Here is a 22,555-nt window from a genome sequence, read left to right on the forward strand (position 1 = left end):
TCTCTTACAAACAACCGTCGGGGGAACGAGGTGACAGAGTGAGAGAGTGAGACGGACCCCCCCCCTTCTCTCTCCATCCCAACATGTGACCTTTCTTCTTTTTATCCCTCTATCCTCATTAATTACATCGCCTGGCTTTGGTACTGTGGTGAAAAGGACCAGAGTTATTTACTTACTCTCCACCAGCAGCTGCCGAAGAGCCAGCCAGAAAGCAGCACCAAAACCCTTCCTGCAGTTTTTATCTTATATAAACTGATGCTAATCCCTCGTCAGACCGACCTTGTCAGAGCCAGTCAGGATCCTTTAACAGAGGCTGCCCCACGCATTTCAGTGTGTCTCTGGAGCAGGCCATGGAGAGGCAGGAGACAGGAGATATGTGATGGGACCATGGGGGATACACTGGGAGTTTGTTTTCAGACCAAGATGCACTGTTTAGGGTTGTGTCTTAATGACTGTGATGTATAGGGATCATGACGAGAACAGGATTGGGTTTTGTGTTGTGTTCCTCCTCAGTCCCTCCCCCCAGGAAACGCCTGATGAACCAATGCTTGTTTATGAGCGACAGTGTTTTCAGTTCCTTGTGATGAGAGAACTGCACCATAACCTTTACAGTACAATGTCTTCATTAGCAAAAAAATGAACGAAAATTAAATCAGGTAACTTGTTTCTGAACTGGAAGGTGGCTTCCTTCGTAGATATCAATGGTAGGAGAAGATAGATGAAGGTAAAAAAAAGAAAAAGAAAAAAAAGAGAGATGGTTCTACTACGAACAGAGGCCTTTAAGAATCCATACAACAACACTGATTCATTTTTTTCTGTTACATATAAGTAGGAGTTCCTTTAAAAATATTGGAAGGATACCATTTGAACGGGAAAGAATCCAGAAACAACAACATCCAACCTCCATCTAAAAGTGAACTGCAATCGAGGTTTTAGACATACTGCATGTGTCCTAGTATTAAAAAAGTGATCGGCAGTATTCTGTACTGTTCATACACACCGCTATTGGTTTACATAGACAAAGTACGGCAAACCATTCCTGAACAAATCAGTATTCAGGGATGAAACAGGTGAAATTACAAATACAGATTCAACAAAAATGTCTTGGCTCACCAGTTGAATGGGTATTTCACCTCTTGATTATGTACATGATACAGTACAATATATCCCATGTTCTGTCTGGTTATAATATTATCACTCAACAAACCTACAGTACCGTACAGTGTAATGGAACCAATTCTGAATTCAACACCAGCAGTCTAAAACTGGACTCAGGACTAAGGTAACAGCTCACTGTGGAACTGCTCCTATGAGTTTTAGTCATTCTATTGTGCTGTATATTAGATCATGCATCTGAAAAAAATATGTACCAGCAAAAAAAATTGATACTGCTGAGTTATACCTTTTCAAAGATGTAATGTTTGAAAGTACAGTATGTATCAATCATTCAGGTGCATTTAAGTGTAAATAAAATATTTATTTAATTACATAAAAAATGTTTTTAAAAAAGCTAAAGGTTGGAAAGGGACACCCTTGACAGAAACCTAACCAGCATTTCCGATAATTTATTTAATACTTGTGTTTTTTATTAGAATACTTCTAGGCTCATTTTATTTATTTATTTCATATTTTAGAAAGAGAGCTAGAAACCGGCCTAGACAACTCACAGATGGGCTCCGGCAAATTAGTGTCAGAGTGATAAATGCAAAAAGCTGTGGAGAAATTAAGCTGGGTAAAAACACCCATCTGGTGTGCACCTCCTACTCTGGGCCGGCCTTTGATGAATAGCATTCCCTGAGACAGAAATACAAGGACAATGCAAATTTCATCAAGCGGTCGGCCTCCCTCTCCTACCCCCCCCCCCCCCCACCCCCCCCCCCCCCCCCCCACCCCCACACCCCACCCCCACCCCACCCTTCCCCCTCACATCACAAGTGGGGCATAGCAGCCCCCGCCATACTGAGCATGACTGTCTGACTGTCTGTCTCCAGCTACAGCGTCTTGCATGTGGCTGCCACCACAGTGACCAGGGGCCCCCAGCAGGACTAGTCCAGGGCTATAGGGGTCCACAGGGGCCACTCTCAACCTCAGGGTCCTAGTAGGACTTAACTTACCATTCCTTTAAACCACACCGACCTGACAACACAACAGCAGCACTGGGAGACCCGGCCTGCTGCACACAGAAGTAGCCAAAATATGACCATGATGCCTCACATACAAGTACATATTGTTTACAAGGTTTTACAGTATTGTAGTCTGAGCTGAATACAGAATGTTTCCTCCGTTTTCATCCTCGCAGCAAGGGTTATTTTGATGTGTTTACAATGTCAAATATGATTTGTAGTCTATTCACCAGCACGTTTTTGGTCTTAGTTATGGCAAATTGTAACAAAACCTACTTCTGCGACATGAAACAAACTGAATCTTGTTTAGCTGAAAATATGCTTGTGTTGAACTTTGATTCTTCAACGTTATTGTAAAACAGGGGATAATGGGGGTGTTTAAATATATTTTAATGTGTTACAAATGCATTGCATCCAGCAGTACACTCCAGAGTGTACTAGTCTGAACAAACTGTCTAATCAAATCTATAAGGCTCACCCCTATTCATCAGTATATAGATATATATTGGCATACATCTTAAGATCTGTGTTGATAAATGTAATTGGTCGATAAGTAGAACCAAAATTCTTGACATTGCATTGATAATAGGTATGCATGTACAAATAGTAAATGTCTCTAAAATGGGAGTAATTGCTCCTCGTATAGCCTCCCATGCAACACTTGTATTGAAAACCAGGGGAAAATGGTGGAAAAAGTCATTTAGAAATATGCATCACTATGCTAACAAAACGTATTGCTAATATTGTCATATTGGAAACCCCCTCTGCTGTGTAGACTGTCATTCCTGCACTATTCTTTATGGATTGGTACATAACAAACATGATGTGTTTCTATCAATCAGTCATTTGCTGTATTGCAATTCGATAAAGCTCATTTAATCTGTGTGCAAAATGGTTCAACAGCTAACCATCTCGTTCATCTTAGTATCGCGTTTGACCAATAATTAGCATTGCTTTATCATGTATATGTATGCTTTTTGTAGTGTGGTACATTCAGCTGTTCTGACAGCGGGTATGTGGATAGAAATCAAAGCACTTTGTTGTAAATATGTACGTAGATCTGAGAGATGCCATTTTCATTTTGGATAGAGTTATCAGTGTAGTGACACTCCATCACTGAATAAACTGTTACAGTCAACATCAGATGTCTTCTGTGTCTGTCTCAAACTCTCTGTCTCTGTATCAAACGCTGGAGTGTGGAATATTCTAAACTGCCTTCCTTCTGGGGTTTTAACAGTTGGCTTCCACTGTGACAACGTTACGTGACAGTTGTTTCACTCTGTGTCTGTCAGGATGCAGATGTTCTTGTGGTCAACTTAAGAAACTTGAACACACGCACTCATGATGTCATCCACAGTACGTGTACACGAGATATATGTGAGGCGCACACTGAAACCCCTGTCACACACTGACTGAAAACCCACCACAACACATTCTCAGAAGCATTTTCTAACACGTAAACTGTAGCATTACTGTTTTTTCAGCACCGTGAAGAAAATACAAGAAAACAATTATTGAGCCAGGGATTAATCCCGAATCCAACTGAGTGACAAAAATGTTTCTAAAGGGGAATTATTTGGTTGACTAAATAATGTGTGCCCTTCTGGATTCCCATTCAGAATTCTAACCTGGGTCAGCCGGGCTCCTATAGCCAAAGGCCATGTTTGACTGCTTATGCTGATGGGGGTGACATTTATCCCTTTTCTGTCACTTCAGAGACTTACACACGAAGTGGTGTGGTGAATCAGGCAGACATGCAGTGTGCCCTGCACAGTCATGTCAGCTCCAAACTCAAATGTGGGTTAAACAAAACAGCAAATGGTATTAACTGCTGCTGAAATAGGGGCCGCACTAGGAATTCAGCCCATTTCAGGGGTGACTGACACTTTGTGCATTGTGAGAGGGAGAGACAGTGTATTGTCGGAGCGAGCGGGCAGCGTGCAGGCAGAGTAGATGTGGTTGGTTGGGTGAAGGTTTGATGTGTGTCATGCTTTTGATTCCCTGATTCTAATAAGCTGATTTGGTGAGAAACACCTGAGAGGATTACTCAAAGGATAATAGGTAGTAGCAGCTCTCACATTAGATTGGATGCATCTCGCTCACGTTAGATTGGACGCTTGTCACTCACTACCACCCCCTCCCTACTCTTTCCTCCCTCTCCACAGCATACACTAGTTTACCCTGGAGTCACACCATAATTTCTGACAAATAGCACTATCCTCATGCCCTGAATAAACAAATGCACAAGGCTAACTATATGAAAATGAACTCCCAGTGCAAGGTGATACATCGGTTCTACTGATGTTGTGAAGGTTGCATGTGATCTCTCTCATCATGGCCCACCAAGGGGACACAGGGCAACTGGCATCCATTTTGTTTTAATACCTGGACCCTTTGACCCTTCCAGCCCTCTTTAGAGCAGCCCACAGTGATAAATGCCCCCAAAAGTGTGTCTGCCTGGTGAAAACAGCCTCATCTGTGGAACAGCTTATTGAGTTACGGGGAGCTTAGGTAAGCACATAGCTGTTTTACTGGCTGATTCATTGGAAGCTTATATTTCACTGGGACCAAATACCAATGGCTCCGACGGAATTTGCCAATAAAGGAGCATTTTTGCACCACTTTTCTCCCTGGTCAGAGAAAGTTAAAAGTACTGCTCTGTCCCTCCTGATTTATAAATCTTCCCCAGGGATACAGAGAGCTGATAGGAAAGGAATTATGTCCTTGTAAACTGCTGTGTCAGTCCACTCAGGTCCATACCAGGATCAATTAGCGAGACCTAATTGCTGTTCTTCCAATTACACAGTCATAAGCAGAGAGACATGGTTATTGCTAGGGAGCTTCGGAGGACTAAAGGAGAGTCCTTCTACATAGCCTAGCGAGTGAGGAGGCAAGGATTGACAGGGAACGCATGGGTGTATTTGTGGGAGTTTTTGAGAGCGCGTGTATGTGTGTGTGCTAGTGTGTGTGTGCTTGTGTGTGGGTGCGTGCGTCCAGTGTACGTGTGATCTCGGTGTATTTCTGTATGTGTGTGGTGCTCCTAAGCAGCAAAACAGCCAGTCCAATGTACCAGACAGACAATTAGGGTCCTGTCTGTGCCATGGTGTAATCTCTCAGATGAGGCTGCAGAAGCTGCATTCGTCTCCCCTGACCTGGGTCTGACTGCGAGTGCCGCTGGAGATTCAGACTGCAGTACACAGTCAGTCAGTGGCTGTGTCCCAAATAGCACCCTATTCCCCCCATAGAGCTCTGGTCAAAAGAAGTGCGCTATATAGGGAATAGGCTGCCATTTGGGACACAGCCAGTGACTAAGTGTTTCCAGATTAAGAGAGCTCTGTCTGGGATGAAACAGCGCTCAGAGCAAAACACTGCAGCTCCTCTCTCTCTCTCTCTCTCTCTCTCTCTCTCTCTCTCTCACTCACACTCTCACTCATTCACTCACACACGCTCACTCTCACACTCTCACTCTCACACTCTCACACTCTCACTCCTCCCTCCATAGGAAGACCTCAAGTGGAGTTTCATGTTTGGCCTTTTGGAAAAACACGGGGTAGACACACAAGATGCTTAAGGAGACCAGGCTACATGAGTGGGCTTCCTATAAATCTAGTTATTCACTGGATCCCCTCACATACACACACAAACACACATAATGAAAAACAACCGTCACCATGTGTTTGCCCACTGGAGAAAGCTGAGATAGACTACAGGATTTGAGTGAGGTAGGAGACATTGGTGTGGACAGATTTGGACTGGCTGTCCCCTTTGGGCCAGTCTAGTAGCGTCTCCAGACAGGCTGCGTTATGGTGTGAAGGGGGCCAGAGGAGGCCACGCACTGCCAGAAGGGGACAGCACGGAGGCTGTAAGTAGCGGAGCGGGCCAACAGCTGGCACCATGCTCAGTGTCCAGGCAGCCAGCCGCTGCACAACAGGACCGTCCTGAAAGCCAATACAGACACACAGCAAGACCAAGGCTGTTTCCCAAATGGCACCCTATTCCCCATGTAGTGCACTACTTTTGACCAGGGACCATAGGGCTATGGTCAAAAGTAGTGCACTTCATAGGGAATAGGGTACCATTTGGGATGCGGCCCAAATCTGCTTCCACTGCTACTGGAGCCTAGAAGTCTATGGAACAGTCACCCTCAGTCAGTATAGACAGTGGACAACTTATAGGCCACTCCAGATAAGTGCAGATTGGAAAGTGCAAACTGTTTATGTGCATTCATTCAAGTTCATTCTTTCGACATGCTCCAATTAGATATAGCTAGTTAGATTCAGTATGGTATGCACATACATGACAGCCACAACAACACATTGCATTTGACAGGAGTTGACTGTTTTCTGCTACCAACAGTAACACCTCTTGTCTTGAGCCTAGTTCCCTTGAGTTGTAGGTGTTCAAAATAGTGACAACTGCAGCATTTTTAAAGGGCTGGCAATATACACACCATGTATCACAGAGACGTCTGTAGATGTTATATTGTCATGAACTGCACCAGTTCTCATTTCCTGGGAAAGTCATTTGAGCACTGACACTTTCATAAGTCTTATCTGATCATGTGTGCGCACGTGTGTGTGTGTGTGTGTGTGTGTGTGTGTGTGTGTGTGTGTGTGTGTGTGTGTGTGGTTGTGTGTGTTGTGTTGTGTGTGTGTGTGTGTGTGTGTGTGTGTGTGTGTGTGTGTGTGTGTGTGTGTGTGTGTGTGTGTGTGTGTGTGTGTGGTGTGTGTGTGTGTGTGTGTGTGTGTGTGTGTGTGTGTGTGTGTGTGTGGTGTGTGTGTGTGTGTGTGTGTGTGTGGTGTGTGTTGTGTGTGTGTGTGTGTGTGTGTGTGTGTGTGTGTGTGTGTGTGTGTGTGTGTGTGTGCGGGTGCGGGTGCGCCTGCGTACTTCCATGTTCTAGTTTGTATTTTTGTGCATGCTATAAAAGCATCATTCATGACAGTCCTGTAAATTTCAGTAAAAGTTATTGTACCACTTCAACCTCAGCTGGCCTGAGCCCAACTTTATAGTGATAGATGCAGAAACACACCACTTCATCCACAAATTTACAACTAACCAAAACAGTCCCGTCTGCCCTGCACAGGTTAGCGTTTTTCGTCATGGATCTTGTTCTGGAGGAAGCTCTGCGGAGTGGTCACCAGCTGACACGGCCACAAAGTCATAAAATATTATTTTAACCCTAATCCTAACCTTAATAACCCTAAGCTTAACCACACTGCTAACCCTAACCTTAAATTAAGACCAAAAACCCTATTTTTGTTTTCATGAATTTTGACAATACAGACAATTTTGACTTTGCAGCTGGCCATTCTGGCGGAAATCCCTCCAGGGTACGATTCATGACAATAAACATCAACCTGTCCTGCCTAACCTTTAATGGCTTCTACACATCATGCATTGCAATCTCTGCAGTGCTAGTAGCTTACTACCCACATCATTGACTTGTTATATAAAGGGCAACAACATTTGGTGACATTTCCTCTCACTGCCTGAGGTGATTGCTGAAGTCACATTCAAATGAACACTGAAAAATATAGACCACATCATCGACTTGTTTGAATAAAATGATGTGATTCTCAGAACGTGTCAAGGTAATAGTTGGAATAGTTTTGAATAGGTGAGATCAATGTCTAGGCTACATCTGAAGAAGCCTTGTAGGACTATGCATACCTGTCCAGTTGTATGTCAAGGATGGTAGGCTCAAGCACAGACGTATAGACCTTAGGACAAGCAATCATTCTTAGGCACGTCCCAAAGGGCCCCCTTTTCTCTACATAGAGCTCTACTTTTGACCAGAGCCCTATGGGCCCTAGTCAAAAGTAGTCCACTATATAGGGAATAGGGTGCCATTTGGGACACCATTTACATTAGCATTTCCAGGGAGGCAGTGTAGCGGTAGCCTACATGTCTGGACAAGTCTTGCATCAACAGGATAGGCACAACCAATCTGGCAACCTGCTTCTGGCTATGACCCACTTCTCTGCACACTGACCTTCAGTGGTGGAGGACATTCTTCAGACACACATAGACACAGACAGGCAAACAAACATGATATACACTGACACCTACACGCCCCCACATACACACATGCATAGTGTATACAGACACACAAGATTGTAAATGCGTATGAGTCTTTTAAAAATGTAGTTGGATAAATAAACAATGATATGCCCCTATATGATATGGAATTGAAGTTGGTTGTAAATGACTAACTGCATTACCATTCAGTATTGTATAACCAATGTATAGTAATGTAAAACGTTAATACACATTTCCCACTGTTCTGTGCATGTAATGTGAACTCTCGTGTGAAGAGATCTATGGCAGATGAGTGCAGATGAGTAGACAGCGTGGGTGCATTCTCAGACACATGACTCACACACACACACTCACACCACAACACACAGACACACTGCACAGCTCGGCTTGTCAACACAAACCATTGGCTGACAGTAGAGACAACATGCAGTACTGTATGTGCACATATGACATAATCACACACACACACACACACACACACACACACACACACACACACACACACACACACACATCCTCCCCACCTGGATGCATCTGCAACGAGCTACGCATAGAAATGTTGCAAAGGCTCATGGGTTTGTAGGCCACTGCTTATCTCTGAACTCACGTCAAATCAAGATGGAGATGTCCTTTGTCTCATTACAAGCATCCTGGGGTTCAGAGCCTGCCCTAGATGTCAATTCTCTCATCAAAAATGACATTGCAAGACAAAGAGGTCAGATACTAATACAGTGTTAGACCTCCTTACTGTACATTTTCTTGTACAATGTCTGCCATTTTGTCAAATGAAGTTCAAAACTTCATTTTAGTTCTTATTTGCACATAAGTCTGGGAGAAGTTTGAGGGAAGGACACCTGCAGTAGTTTTAGCAGGCCTCATCATCCTCSACCACGCCTCCTGTGGATGTTGTTTACGCTTGGCCCAAATGGATTCCCCTTTAATCCTATGTACGCCGGTGGATTTACCTACTTCTCCCTGGGTTTACAGTTAAATGTGAGGCCTGGATCCCCTTAAGCCCAGTCTAAGCCCTTTAAAAAGGATGCTGGAGTTTTGGACCGTAGCAAAACGCAACGCTCTCTCTCTCTGGCTGCTCTCTGCATGCTCTGTCTCTGCCTTCTGATTCAGAGGCTGTGGAGTGGCTTATTATATCAAATCATGGACTCGTATGCTGCTCATCACAGGAAGTGCAAGCCACAGGATTTCATCTCACAGGGAAAAAAAACAATATAGAGAGAAGGAAGTGGAAATCGGGTTATACTGTATAAACTGCTTCCATCATTTCCCGTCTTGTATAGACTTTGTGTGGATCTATCAGCAGGGTCTCTMTAGATTTAGTGGGGAAAGACAGATTAACCTCAATACATCCCCAACACATTAAAGCCTTTAAAATAATCACTGTTACATCCATGAGTTATACCACGTATTACCACCGCASTGTAGCTAGATACGCTTTTCTTTTTCTAATCAATTGTAAACACGCTAAAAGTGAATTTGCATGCAGGGAATATAGGATCCACGATTGATAATGTTTCCAATTTCCAGGGATTAGGAGATGAAAAGGTCACATGTTGATTGTGTTTTTGGTGGTTTCACAGGGAATGTTTATTTGGATTTACAATACCACATGCTGGTTTATCCTGACCCTTCATGTGCTTGAAGGCCCAATGCAGATGTTTTTATATGAATATATAATAATTTCTGGGTAACAATGAAGTACCTTACTGGAACAGATTTCCATTCAAATGGGGGGGGGGGGAAATGCTTTTTTGCAAAAAACGATTTCTCAAGCAAGAATTGTGCTTGTCTGTTAGTGGTCTGTGTGGAGAGGGGAAAACTGAACACTAGCTATTATTAGCAGARAGGTTTGGAACTCTCTTTGTTATTGGTCTATTAACCAATTTACCACATGGTGATGTCACCATTGAAAGCCAAAACTCCCGCCCATGCAAACCTGCTGATTGGAAGGTCCATTGTAGATTGTATTTTCAAGCAGCAACTATCAGGAAATAATCCTGATCAAATGTTTTCACACTTTTAAAGTSTTAGTTTCATCAGCTGTAGTACAATATGATATAAAACTGAATTTTGACTGCACTGGGCCTTTCATAATGAGATAGATGTGTGGGGAATATTGCCAGCTCCTACTGTATTGCTCTATTGTTATGTTCTATGAGAATTCTTACCAGTGCTGAAGAATTCCACCAGCAAAGGGTTAGAACACAGTTATGTCACTGTAGCAGGATTGAAACCACAGAACCAGAATGAAATTCTATTTCTACACTCGTAGAAAAAAAGGTGCTATCGAGAATCTAAAAAAGTTATTTGGTTGTTCCCATAGGATAACCCTTTGGAGAACCCTTTTTGGTTGCAGGTAGAACCCTTTTCACAGAGGGTTTTACATGGAACCTAAAAGGGTTCTACCTGGAACCAGAAACGGTTCTCCTATTGGGACAGCCAAAGAACCTTTTTGGAACCCTTTTTTCTAAGAGTATATGGTTGGAACACTGCTGTTGCGGCCCAGTGACAAGACCCAATGAAAGCTAAGGGAATCTGCTTAGGCCACCACATTGTCTGTACAAATCTGTCATATCTAGTGCTTTTTTCATACCAGTACCTCACTTTGGAGTTACATAATCGTCTTATCAAAATGGCTGGTAAGAAAGCTATCTTACAAACAGAGATCTGACCTTTACATGTAGCATAGATTATTTTCGCTAGTCTCATGAGGGTGTCAATTGGCTCTGAGGGACCCTGACTGTCTTTCGATGACCCTGACTGTCTTTTGATTGGGTGGTCTAGTCTAATCTGTCTGTTCCAATACAAATTCTATAATATTTTTTCTCTCATTTTTTGATTTGACCAAGTCTTGTTGCCAGTTGTGTTATTATAAAACACATAAGTGTGATAATGTAGTAATCCTGATGCTCTGCTTTCCTGACCTTCCTGTAAGGTCAAATCACCCTATAGGTTCAATATGTCATATTGGCCTATGAGCACAGAGCCACAGGCACACAACCTATAGCATAGGGAAGCTTAAACCCACCACATCATGATATTATGATTCGCCTCACGGMTGGCAGGCCGAGTCCACATCAATCACAGAAATGCCACCCCAATAACTTCGCCGCAGCACGTATGACAAAAAGCGCCATGCTCAAGACTCCCCAGCCTACCAATGTCCTCAGCAGAATTTCAATGGGGTTACGCTCCCATTTCAATCAATAACAATCTGAAGACACAACATGCAGCAAGGCCTCGAAAGTGTGAATAAATAAGCATAAGAACATAAGCCTCTTATACTTGAATCCAGGTCATAGTTCATAATGTACATTTAGTCTGGGGGATTAAGGAGCTATAATATAATGTCGGTCTAGTTTTAGTCAGTGTAGCCGTGACGACCACGATGACAGACACCTAAACCAGTGGCGTTTAACCACTGTGACCTGGCTGGGAGGGAAATTAATCTGAAGAAGGTACAGATATAGGATGTTAATTTGACCAGTTTCTCACAGCAGGAAAATAATCCTGCAGCAACAGGAAATGTGAATTATTGTGTGGATTATAATTACTGGACATTTTTGTAGGGTTTGAAACATTTTTAGTTGGGGCAAATCAAGTATTTCAAGTGGAAATTACAAACTTTAGACACCTTTTTAAACCTTGAATACACTACAAGTGATTCAATCCTTGACTACACTACATGCTATGCAGGACATTTCCTACAACAACAGGGTGATCAAATTAAGATCCTACATCTGGATGAACTGTGACCTCCATTTTGAATAGAATACAATGCCCTGGTTTTTGTCCATAACCGCATAAAGGTGTTGCACCTTGGTCATAAAAAATAAATGAAGTCAAGACACCCTGTGTATCGGCAGCGCCTTGACAGGAATTACTGAAGAAGGCAAGTCTGAAAAAATAACATGGTATAGCTCTTCCGACATACGTTACATAAACCATGTTTCAGAATGATTTTGTATGCGATAACTTACCTGATTCACGTCACAAGACTGAAAAGATCAGCTAATATGTCGTGACATAACACATATCATATTCCACAATACACAGTATCTTATTACAGCAGTGCTAAAGACACAGAGAGCCACAGTCTTTCTATTACTGCAGTCATACGTGGAGACCAGCTGACATTTCCCATAACCTAGGCCTATATGTAATCCTTCAATCTTGATTGGGCTCATAGCATTAGTCAACCTATAGGAAAAGAGCGGTGGTTATGCATGGCCTGAGCTGATTGGACTTGATTTACCCATATCGCAACACCACTACATTGATACTTTGTAATTAAACTTCCGACACCATTTTTGCAGAGCAAGGAAAATGGAATTGAAGATGGGATCGTTCTAGTTCATGTTTTCTGAACCAATTTCATGCACAATTTCCTCTGTGGTAGATGGGAGCCTGTGTGTGTGAGGTAGCTACAGCTGCCCTGCGCTTATAGAACGTGTAAGGCATCCTGTGCTGTGAAGGGGTGAGGGGAGTGTGATATGGAGTAGCAGCACAGGCTTTTGACATGCAAATCCACACCTGCTGAATACATGTGAGGAGTATCAGTTATAATGTATAACATGGCCATGTTAACTGATTATGGTGCTAAAATAAAACACGGCCTTGACAGTCACTGTAGCCATTTTCATCCAATAAAATAAAGAACGTGAATAATCATTCAATCTGTGATGACCTCATACTTCATATGTAATGATACATGAACCATGGGAAATGTGTTGTTTTGTAATTATGGAGCCCAAAATGACAATAATTGTACTATTTCTCAATACTCAATTTAAACCAGTGTTCAAAGGAGCACAACAAACCACCTTTCCTGGTTTCAACCATCACTGCCAGACATTGTAATGTAAATACATGTTCCTGCATTGGTTTTCTGTCTTAAACTCACTAAGGCAGTAGGCCACTATGGACAGGTTCAGTTCATGAACACCCATGTGGTGGTTACAGTGTTGGACAGTGTTATTGTTTGTTTGTTTGTTGTTGTTGTTTATTTGTTAGTGTCGGGCAGCTGTCCATCATGCCTTATGATGGGAAGGATAAAGGATACACACAAAGACATGGACGAGCACACACACACACACACAACACACACACACACACACAACACACACACAACACACAACACACACACCACACACACCACACACACCCAACCCAACACACACAACCACAACACACACACACACACACACACACACACACACCACAACACACACACACACACACACACACACACAACACACACACAACACACACAACACACACACCTCGCCACTTCACTGATGAGAACAGTCTGGGCCAAACACTTCATACACAAAAGCTGAACCCACACAGCGGGAGCCCACAGGCAATCTGCTCCACACACACACACACACACACACACACACACACACACACACACACACACACACACACACACACACACACACACACACACACACACACACACACACACACAACCACACACACACACACACAACACACACACCCACACAACACTAACACAACTGCACCTTCAAGAGCACCGATGCACACACTTACTCCCACTGCGTCACAGAAACGCAAAGACACAAACAAGACTGTCCAATCCCAGTGGCAATTCAAGAAAAGTCTTCAAAACGTCACTAGATTTCACTGTGAGCTTCCACCAAGTTTCTCTCCACACAATTAGTTCTTCAATCTATTCTACAGTCGTTCAACATTGCAGCACCTGTATTTATGCTGTTCTTCCAGCTTTGTACATCCCTCTGCGCCAGCAGTGAAGGTGAAAGCATTTTATTAAAGGCCAGTCCAGTCCCGGTTCATACCAAATGGAGCTGGCCCACAGGGGGCTGGCAAACGYGCCCCACACACATCCTACACCTTAACAAGCCTGCAATTAAGGCAGACAGGAGCGGGTGCCAAAGTGTTCCCCTTGAAATCCCCCTCCACTTAATCAAGCGGGTCAGGCCTGCTACCGTGTAATGGCAGGAAATGAATTACAACAAGAGCCCCCATTTTAACCCCCCTAAACCTGCCACGTGCGAGTGGCGAACTTGATTCATGAACTTGGGGACATTGTGGAGGCCATGGGGACAGAGGGTTAAAATGGCCGCTTCATAGTTACATTGAGGGGAGTCGCTTAGTCTGAATGGGTTTTAGTGCACATTACTGCAGTAACACAGCCACATTGGCCCACATTTGACAATACATCTCTCTCTTATCAATGGTCTTTTAATGTTTGTCAGTACAATTAATTGTAAAAACAGTAGAGCCGATTTAGGAAAATAAGATTCGGGGCCTAAATGAGTTTGAAAAACATAAGTAGACAGAGTTGAAGTTCGAGCCCAAATCTAAGCCAACAATGAGTCATTGAGTTCAAACACTAATTTCTAGGGTGTTATTTMCAACTTGGAGCATGTACACTACATGACCAAAGTATGTGGACACTTCCTCCTTGAACATCTCATTCCAAAATCATGGACATTAATATTGAGTTGGTGCACACCTAGCCCAAAGAGGTTTTAATATTGAGTTCGTCCCCCCCCTGCTGCTATAACAGCCTCCACTCTTCTTGGAAGGCTTTCCACCAGATGTTGGAATATTGCTACGGGGACTTGCTTCCATTYAGCCACAAGAGCATTAGTGAGGTCGGGCACTGATGTTGGAAGATTAGGCCTGGCTCGCAGTCTAAAATGTAACTATATGCTGTAGCGTTAAGATTTCCCTTTACTGGAACTAAGGGGTCTAGCCCAAACCATGAAAAAGAGCCCCAGACCATTATTCCTCCTCCACCAAACTTTACAGTTGGCACGATGCATTCAGGCAGATAGTGTTCTCTTGGCATCCGCCAAACCTAGATTAGTTCGTAGGACTGCCAGATAGTGAAGCGTGATTCATCACTCCAGAGAACGCATTTCCACTGCTGCAGAGTCCAATGGCGGCGAGCTTTACACCACTCCAGCCGACACTTGACATCGTGCATGGTGATCTAAGGCTTCAGTGTGGCTGCTCGGCTATGGAAACCCATTCCATGAAGCTCCCAACGAACAGATCTTGTGCGCTTGTGTGGYCTACCACTTCGCGGCTGAGCTGTTGTTGCTTCTAGACGTTTCCACTTCACAATAACAGCACTTGCAGTTGACCGAGGCAGCTCTAGCAGGACAGAAATTTGATGAACTGACTTGTTGAAAAAGTGTCATCCTATGACAGTGCCACATTGAAAGTCACTGAATTCTTCAGTACGCCCATTCTACTGCCAATGTTTGTCTATGGAGATTGCATGGCTGTGTGCTCGATTTTATACACCTGTTAGCAACGGGTATGGCTGAAATAGCTTAATCCACTACTTTGAAGAGGTGTCCACATACGTTTGTATATATAGTGTATTTTCAAATTTGCCAATTAGTTTGAATTACTCCTGTTCAGTCATCTTTTTAAACCAGGAAGGCTCTTCAATATAACATCCTGGAGGAGGATCCCCTGAGAGACAAATAAAGGGACACATTCTCCTCCTCTTCTTCTCCTCCCAGCCAGCCAGCTAGGCCCTGAAACTAAACTCTGAAGTGAAGTAGGAATGACATTTAAGGCAGGGAGGAGAAAATCTTGGAAGGAAGGGGAAATTGGATCAATTCAGGTGGTGGCGGTGATGAATTTGGGTTGTGCCGGTGAGCTGCTTAATGTGGGCATCGCCGCGGCAACACACTTAACTGGGTCGGGCCTGAAATCTGCAAAGTAATCCATTTTCACAGTCACACCTCAGTGTGTCAGGCAGGAAACCAGCTCGCTGTAGCTGGATAAATATGCTCTCACTCACTCACCCCATCGCTCTCGCTCTCCCCTGTAATCGTTATCGCTGGGACTCACTGTGTGTGCGTGTGTGTGCGTGCGTGCATGTGTGTGTGCGAATGAGAGAGACAGAGCGAGAGAGAGAGAGAGCGAGAGAGAGAGAGCGAGAGAGAAAGAAAAGGAGAGAAAGAAAGGTAGGGACAGATGGAGGGGGAGAGAGGAAAATAGAGTGAGAGAGAGGGAGAGCGTAAAATGAAATAGTCACCCATGTGGCTATGCCTTGGATTTTATTCCCTCTTCCTGTCCCCTGCAACTGATATCATTCACACTAGTGTATGTGATTTAACCAATGGATTTAAAGTGACTAAAAAGAGAGGGAGCGTAGAGAGAGGAAAATAAGTGTAGAGGGAAAGGCCATCCCATCCATAGATCGCCTCTCTTCCCTCTACCAATGACAACAGCATCCTCTAAAGGTTGGAACAGATAGTTCAACCAATAGGAGAGGAAAAGAGCATGTCCCAGARATATTCAAACAAACATGTCATCACACTACACTGAAGTAAGCTGTCAAAACTTCTTTATTGGTTTATAGAAACAATACCATAATTACAAGCTTTATAAATTATTGATGAACAAAATATTCACAGTTGACTATAAACCTTCATAAACTCTTTATGGAAGGTACCTACCTCAAAGGGTGATAATTATAATAATTACGGCTGGTGTGTATGGAGAACACATTCACACTAAAACCTTGAGTCGGTTTGTAATCACAGCATACAGCAGCTCCAAGCACAGAAGGGAGATGAGAGGAAGAAAATGAGAGGAAGCCCGCTGAAAGGGTTTTGACTCCATCTTATCAGACTCCTGGGCTGACTCCATCACATCCTGGAACTGATAGCAGCTAGATGGTGATTAAGACAGAAAGTAACATTTTACACGCCATGGCATAGGGAATCTAAGGGGGACTATACTGTACAGTCCACTACTTTTGACCAGGGCCCATAGGGCACTATTGTAGGGAATAGTGGGCCATTTGGGATGCAACATTATAAGATATTTTAACGCTACTTTAAGCTGAATACTATCCCATTTTGGTACTAAAGGGTGTTGAAAATGTCTATCCGTTTGCAATTTAAAAAAAAATCTAAATCTGCAAATAAGTATATGAGAAGCCTATACTATGCCCTTCTGATGTATCTAGAATGTTACCATCATAATAATGTTAGCATTTGGACATTTGAATAACAACAACGGAAGCCAATTTTGATAAAAACAATGTTAAAAATAATATTAAATATATAATGACAACAAAAAGCTACACCTAACCAAGAAATTGATAATTCGAGCTGTATATACAATGGCTCTGTAACTAAAACTTGAAAACAAATCCTGTTGAATAAACGCTTAAACCCAATTCCCTGTCGTGGGTGTGATATTTCATCATGCCATAATAATATTTGCCGACCCCCTGTTCAGGTGGGAGGGTGAACCCTCATCAGCATTTACACTGGCGCCGTCAAAGGTTAATGTGAAATGTCTTGACTAATTAATTTCCAGCTTGACTCCCATCGCCTTCTCCCTTTGTTTAAGCTTTAGGAGCTTGTCCATCTACTATCAATATATCTCCCAGTTCAGTGCCATGGCAATTTCATCCCTGCCCCTCCATTGAGCCCCCTAATAGGTTCTCTTATGTGGAACAGATTGCTCAGTTCTGGTTATGTTGGCCCTGTATCTGCTGCCATAATGGACAAGGATCTGCAGTGCTTTCCACCTCCTTTTTGATAGTTTTATAATTGCCGGACGGGGCAATATGACACCTTCACAGAGTCTTGGTGGCATTGTTTAAGGTCATTCTGATAAATGGCTACGTCATCTACTGATGGCACCGAGATGGCTTTGGCGTCCCGTGGTGTATAAATGCCATGTTTTGCTGCTATGTGTGTTTGTCCTATGTGTTTGTCCTAATCCGTCATCTGCTGTGTTGGATAGGCTTTATCTGCTACTATTGGAACACTGAAACAATGTATTAAATCTACTGATGTTAATAAGCTAGAACAAAGGGAATATTGCATTTTATTATATGGAAATGCAGCATTTCTTTTAGGACTTCTGTAGCTGCTGATGTAATCCTGGAGTGCTGGTACTCAAATAACAGATTAAAGCCACAGATATGAATAGATGGATGTATGAACGAAGAAACAAATAGAGACATATAAGAGGACAATGCATGTTGCTCATTACCTCTGTGGTGGGACAGGTTTACCCTAAGGCTGAGTTTAAACCAAGACACACGTAAAACCATCATAACTATGCACCCACACAGCACTGGGCAATTCATCAGATGAGTTCTCTTTATCTAGACTCTTGGAATACACCAACAAAAACACTCCTCTTATCTACCAAACCAGAACTGCGAGTTTCTGTACTGTATCTCAACTTAGTCCTTGCTATTGCTAATTCACTCATGGCAAGATATGTTTTAATAGACTTTCAGACGATATAGATTCAGAGAATTAGTAGCCAGTGCTGTGTGGAGACTGAGGAGTAGCCCATAGCTTGAACACTGCGGTTGCCATTTGGGACGCACACTGAATCTTGAGCTGTCACAACACCCCAGTGAACTCCCTGCAGAATAGAGACAGGGTGACGCACTTACTGAGAAATAAATGCCTCACTAGGCCTCAGTCAGTTAGCATAGCGATGGTTTCTGTCAAATGAGATTTTTACAGATGGCACATATAGCCCGGGTGCCATTTTGTGTGGGCCAAACTTTTTTGAAACATTGTAATTTGATCAATATTGTGAAGCTGGTTTAGGGTTGCTTTAGGGTTTGACGTTAGTTTAGTGTTCCTTTGATGGTCAGCATACAGTCCAACATTGCTTCACAGTTGCCTATGAGTTGAAAATGCAAACAATTAAGGTTACAATTAGGCCTACTTCTATTGCTATTGGCTTATACCCGCAACCACAACTAAAACACTGAACTATAATGTATAGCTTGCACCAGCAACCTCTGCCAAAACAATTCCTCTGAATTAATACATACTGTATGTATGGATTCCTAACTTATGATTCCAGCCGTGACAATGACAACGAATGAGTACTAATCCTGTGTGCTGTGTTCCCTTTCCTCCTATGGTCGGCCTTGAGCTGAAGCTGACAGCAGCGAGACGTCTGCTCTCCTCGGGCCTTATCTTATGTCACCAGTGATCAGACGCACTCTACCGTCTCTCTCTCTCATCCCTCTCTCTCGCTCTCTCTCGTTCCTTGTCTGCTATTCTCTCTAGCTTATTCCCTCTTTGTAGGGACAGCCCCCCTGTCTGTTACTCTATAAACCTCCCTCTCTCTGCATCTTCGGGCTACGATCACAGCCTGATTCTCTTTGATTAGGCTTTGCCCCCGTCCCCCAGAATGTGCAGGCTGACAGAAGTAATTGGTCAAGGTCACTAGGGGTTGCCATAACAACCAGACACGCGAGCCGCAAGGCTTCATGTTCCTGCCTGCATGGCCTCACCAGGCTTAGGCTGCAATCTGTGTGCATCACTGGCTGAGGATGGGTGGGTGGTTGGGCGGCAAGGAGGAGGAGGAGGTAGTCTGGGGTAGTCTGGGAATACGTGGAGGCAGGGATGGGGGCATGTTTTATTTATGGAGAAGGCTGGCGAGGAAAATGTTAAATGTTTGAGCACGGAACAGCCAGTCACAGTCGTTGCTCTTTAAACAGATAATGATAGTACTTTACAGAGTTAAATCTATATGGTTTGTGGTATTTGGGATTTCAGTGATATTAATAATAATGATTTGTCTTTATATTATTATACATCTAAGTTTACATCCAGGGAGGTTTTATTGGTCACATACACATGGTTAGAAGATGTTAATGCAAGTGTAGCGAAATGCTTGTACTTCTAGTTCCAACAGGGCAGTAACATCTAACAAGTAACAAGTAACAATTTCACAACAACTACCTAATACACACAAATGTAAAGGGATGGAATAAGAATATGTACATATAAATATATGGATGAGCGATGGCCGAGCGGCAGAGGCAAGATGCAATAGATGGTATAAAATACAGCATATACATATGAGATGAGTAATGTAAAATATGTAAACATTATTAAAGTGGCATTTTTTAAAGTGACTCACGATCCATTTATTAAAGTGGCCAATGATTTGAGTCTGTATGTAGGCAGCACGGATGGAAGCTTTCAGTCTCTCGGTCCCAGCTTTGATGCACCAGTACTGGCATCGTCTTCTGGATGGTAGCGGGGTGAACAGGCAGTGACTCGTGTGGTTGTTGTCCTTGATGATCTTTTTGGCATTCCTGTGACATCGGGTGCTGTAGGTGTCCTGGAGGGCAGGTAGTTTGCCCCTGGTGATGGAATGTGCAGATTGCACCACCCTCTGGAGAGCCTTGCGGTTGAGGGCGGTGCAGTTGCCGTACCAGGCACTGATACAGCCCGACAGCATGCTCTCAATTGTGCATCTGTAAAAGTTTGTGAGGGTTTTAGGTGACAAGACAAATTTCTTCAGCCTCCTGAGGTTGAAGAGGCGCTGTTGCACCTTCTTCACCACAATGTCTGAGTGGGTGTACCATTTCAGTTTGTCCGTGATGTGTGCACCGAGAAACTTAAAACTTTCCACCTTCTCCACTACTGTCCTCTCGATGTGGATAGGGGGGTGCTCCCTCTGCTGTTTCTCCCTTTCCTACCTGCAATAGCCACCCCTGATAAAGATAGGTCTTGGCTTCCTAAAGTACAAGATCACATCCCTTGGCCTCCTTAGTGATTCCCCTCTGGTGCCAATCCCAGGTAGCACATTTGGTTCCTTGGAAGTTGTGGGAACATATGTTTTTGGTGTCACATTGGTCACATACGTTTCCTGACCGGTAAAATAGATTTTGTTTTACATTCTTAGAATAGAAGTGAACATTTCGCCTGTTTTGGGAGCATTTATTTTCAGTTTGGGGAGGTTCTGAGAATGTTTCACTCTGGTTCCTTGAAATTTTTCACAGGAGGTTTTATTGATTTTTATAGGTTATTTGGAGGTTTTTGAATTAACTTCCTTAAAAAACTTTCACTGAATGTTTCAAAAAAACTTTTAATAACACTGCTAGCTTATTTTAGGTTAACTTTTTTCTCCAAGCACAGATTGGACACATGGAAATGTATTTCCTTAGGCATTAATCATGCAAACACATTTATTTTTTATTGCGACACGGCATCAGTGAGATTCAAACCTAKAATCTTCTGTTCTCTATCCATGGAATTCGTCCACTGCACGACCAGGATGGTCGCATACTAAGCTGTCATTTTAGTCTATTCAAACAGACCCCATTTCAAAGGAAACAAGCACTCATTAAGTTGTGGCCAATTTGTGGGCTTGGCCAAGACACCGGAACACACTTAACAAGGTAGAAGATAGAGTTCTGTTCATGCTGAGGAGGGAATGTACAGTGCATTCGGAAAGTATTCAGACCCCTTGACTTTTTCCACATTTTGTTACGTTACAGCCTTATTGTAAAATGGATTAAAACAAATATATAATTCTCAATCTACACACAATAACCTATAATGACAAAGCAAAAACAGGTTTTTAGACATGTTAGCAAATGTATAACTAAATTATTTAAAAGATKAAATATCACATTTACATAAGTATTCAGACCCTTTACTCAGTACTTTGTTGAAGCATCTTTGGCAATGATTACAGCCTCGAGTCTTCTTGGGTATACAAGCTTGGCACACCTATATTTGGAGAGTTTCTCCCATTCTTCTTTGTAGATCCTCTCAAGCTCTGTCAGGATGGGGGGGTCACTGTACAGCTATTTTCAGGTCTCTCCAGRGATGTTCGATCAGTTTCAAGTTCGGGCTCTGCCTGGGCCACTCAAGAACATTCAGAGACTTGTCCCGAAGCCACTCCTGCGTTGTGTTGGCTGTGCATAGGGTCATTGTCCTGTTGGAAGGTGAACCTTTGCCCCAGTCTGAGGTCCTTAGCGCTATGGAGCAGGTTTTCATCAAGGATTTCTTTGTACTTTGCTCTGTTCATCTTTGCCTCAATCCCGACTAGTCTCCCAGTCCCTGCTGCTGAAAAACATCCCCACAATGCTTCACAGTCGGGATGGTGCCAGGTTTCCTCCAGACGAGACGCTTGGAAGAATCTTGTTTCTCATGGTCTGAGAGACTTTAGGTGGCTTTTGGAAAACTGGGGCTATCATGTGCCTTTTACTGAGAAGTGGCTTCCGTCTGGCCACTCTATCATAAAGGCCTGATTGGTTGAGTGCTGCAGAGATGGTTGTCCTTCTGGAAGGTTCTTCTATCTCCACAGAGGAACTCCAGAGCTCTGTCAGAGTGACTATCGGGTTCTTGGTCACATCCCTGATGGGGGTCCTTCTCCCCCGATTGCTCAGTTAGGCCGGGCGGCCAACTCTAGGAAGAGTCTTGCTGGTTCCAAACTTCTTCCATTTAAGAATGATGGAGGCCACTGTGTTACTGGGGACCTTCAATGCAGCAGAAATGTTTTGGGACCCTTCCCCAGATCTGTGCCTCGACACAATCCTGTCTCGGAGCTCTACGGACAATTCCTTCAAATTC

The sequence above is a fragment of the Salvelinus sp. IW2-2015 genome, linkage group LG1, assembly GCF_002910315.2.
Source record: "Salvelinus sp. IW2-2015 linkage group LG1, ASM291031v2, whole genome shotgun sequence".
In the NCBI taxonomy this organism is placed as follows: Eukaryota; Metazoa; Chordata; class Actinopteri; order Salmoniformes; family Salmonidae; genus Salvelinus; species Salvelinus sp. IW2-2015.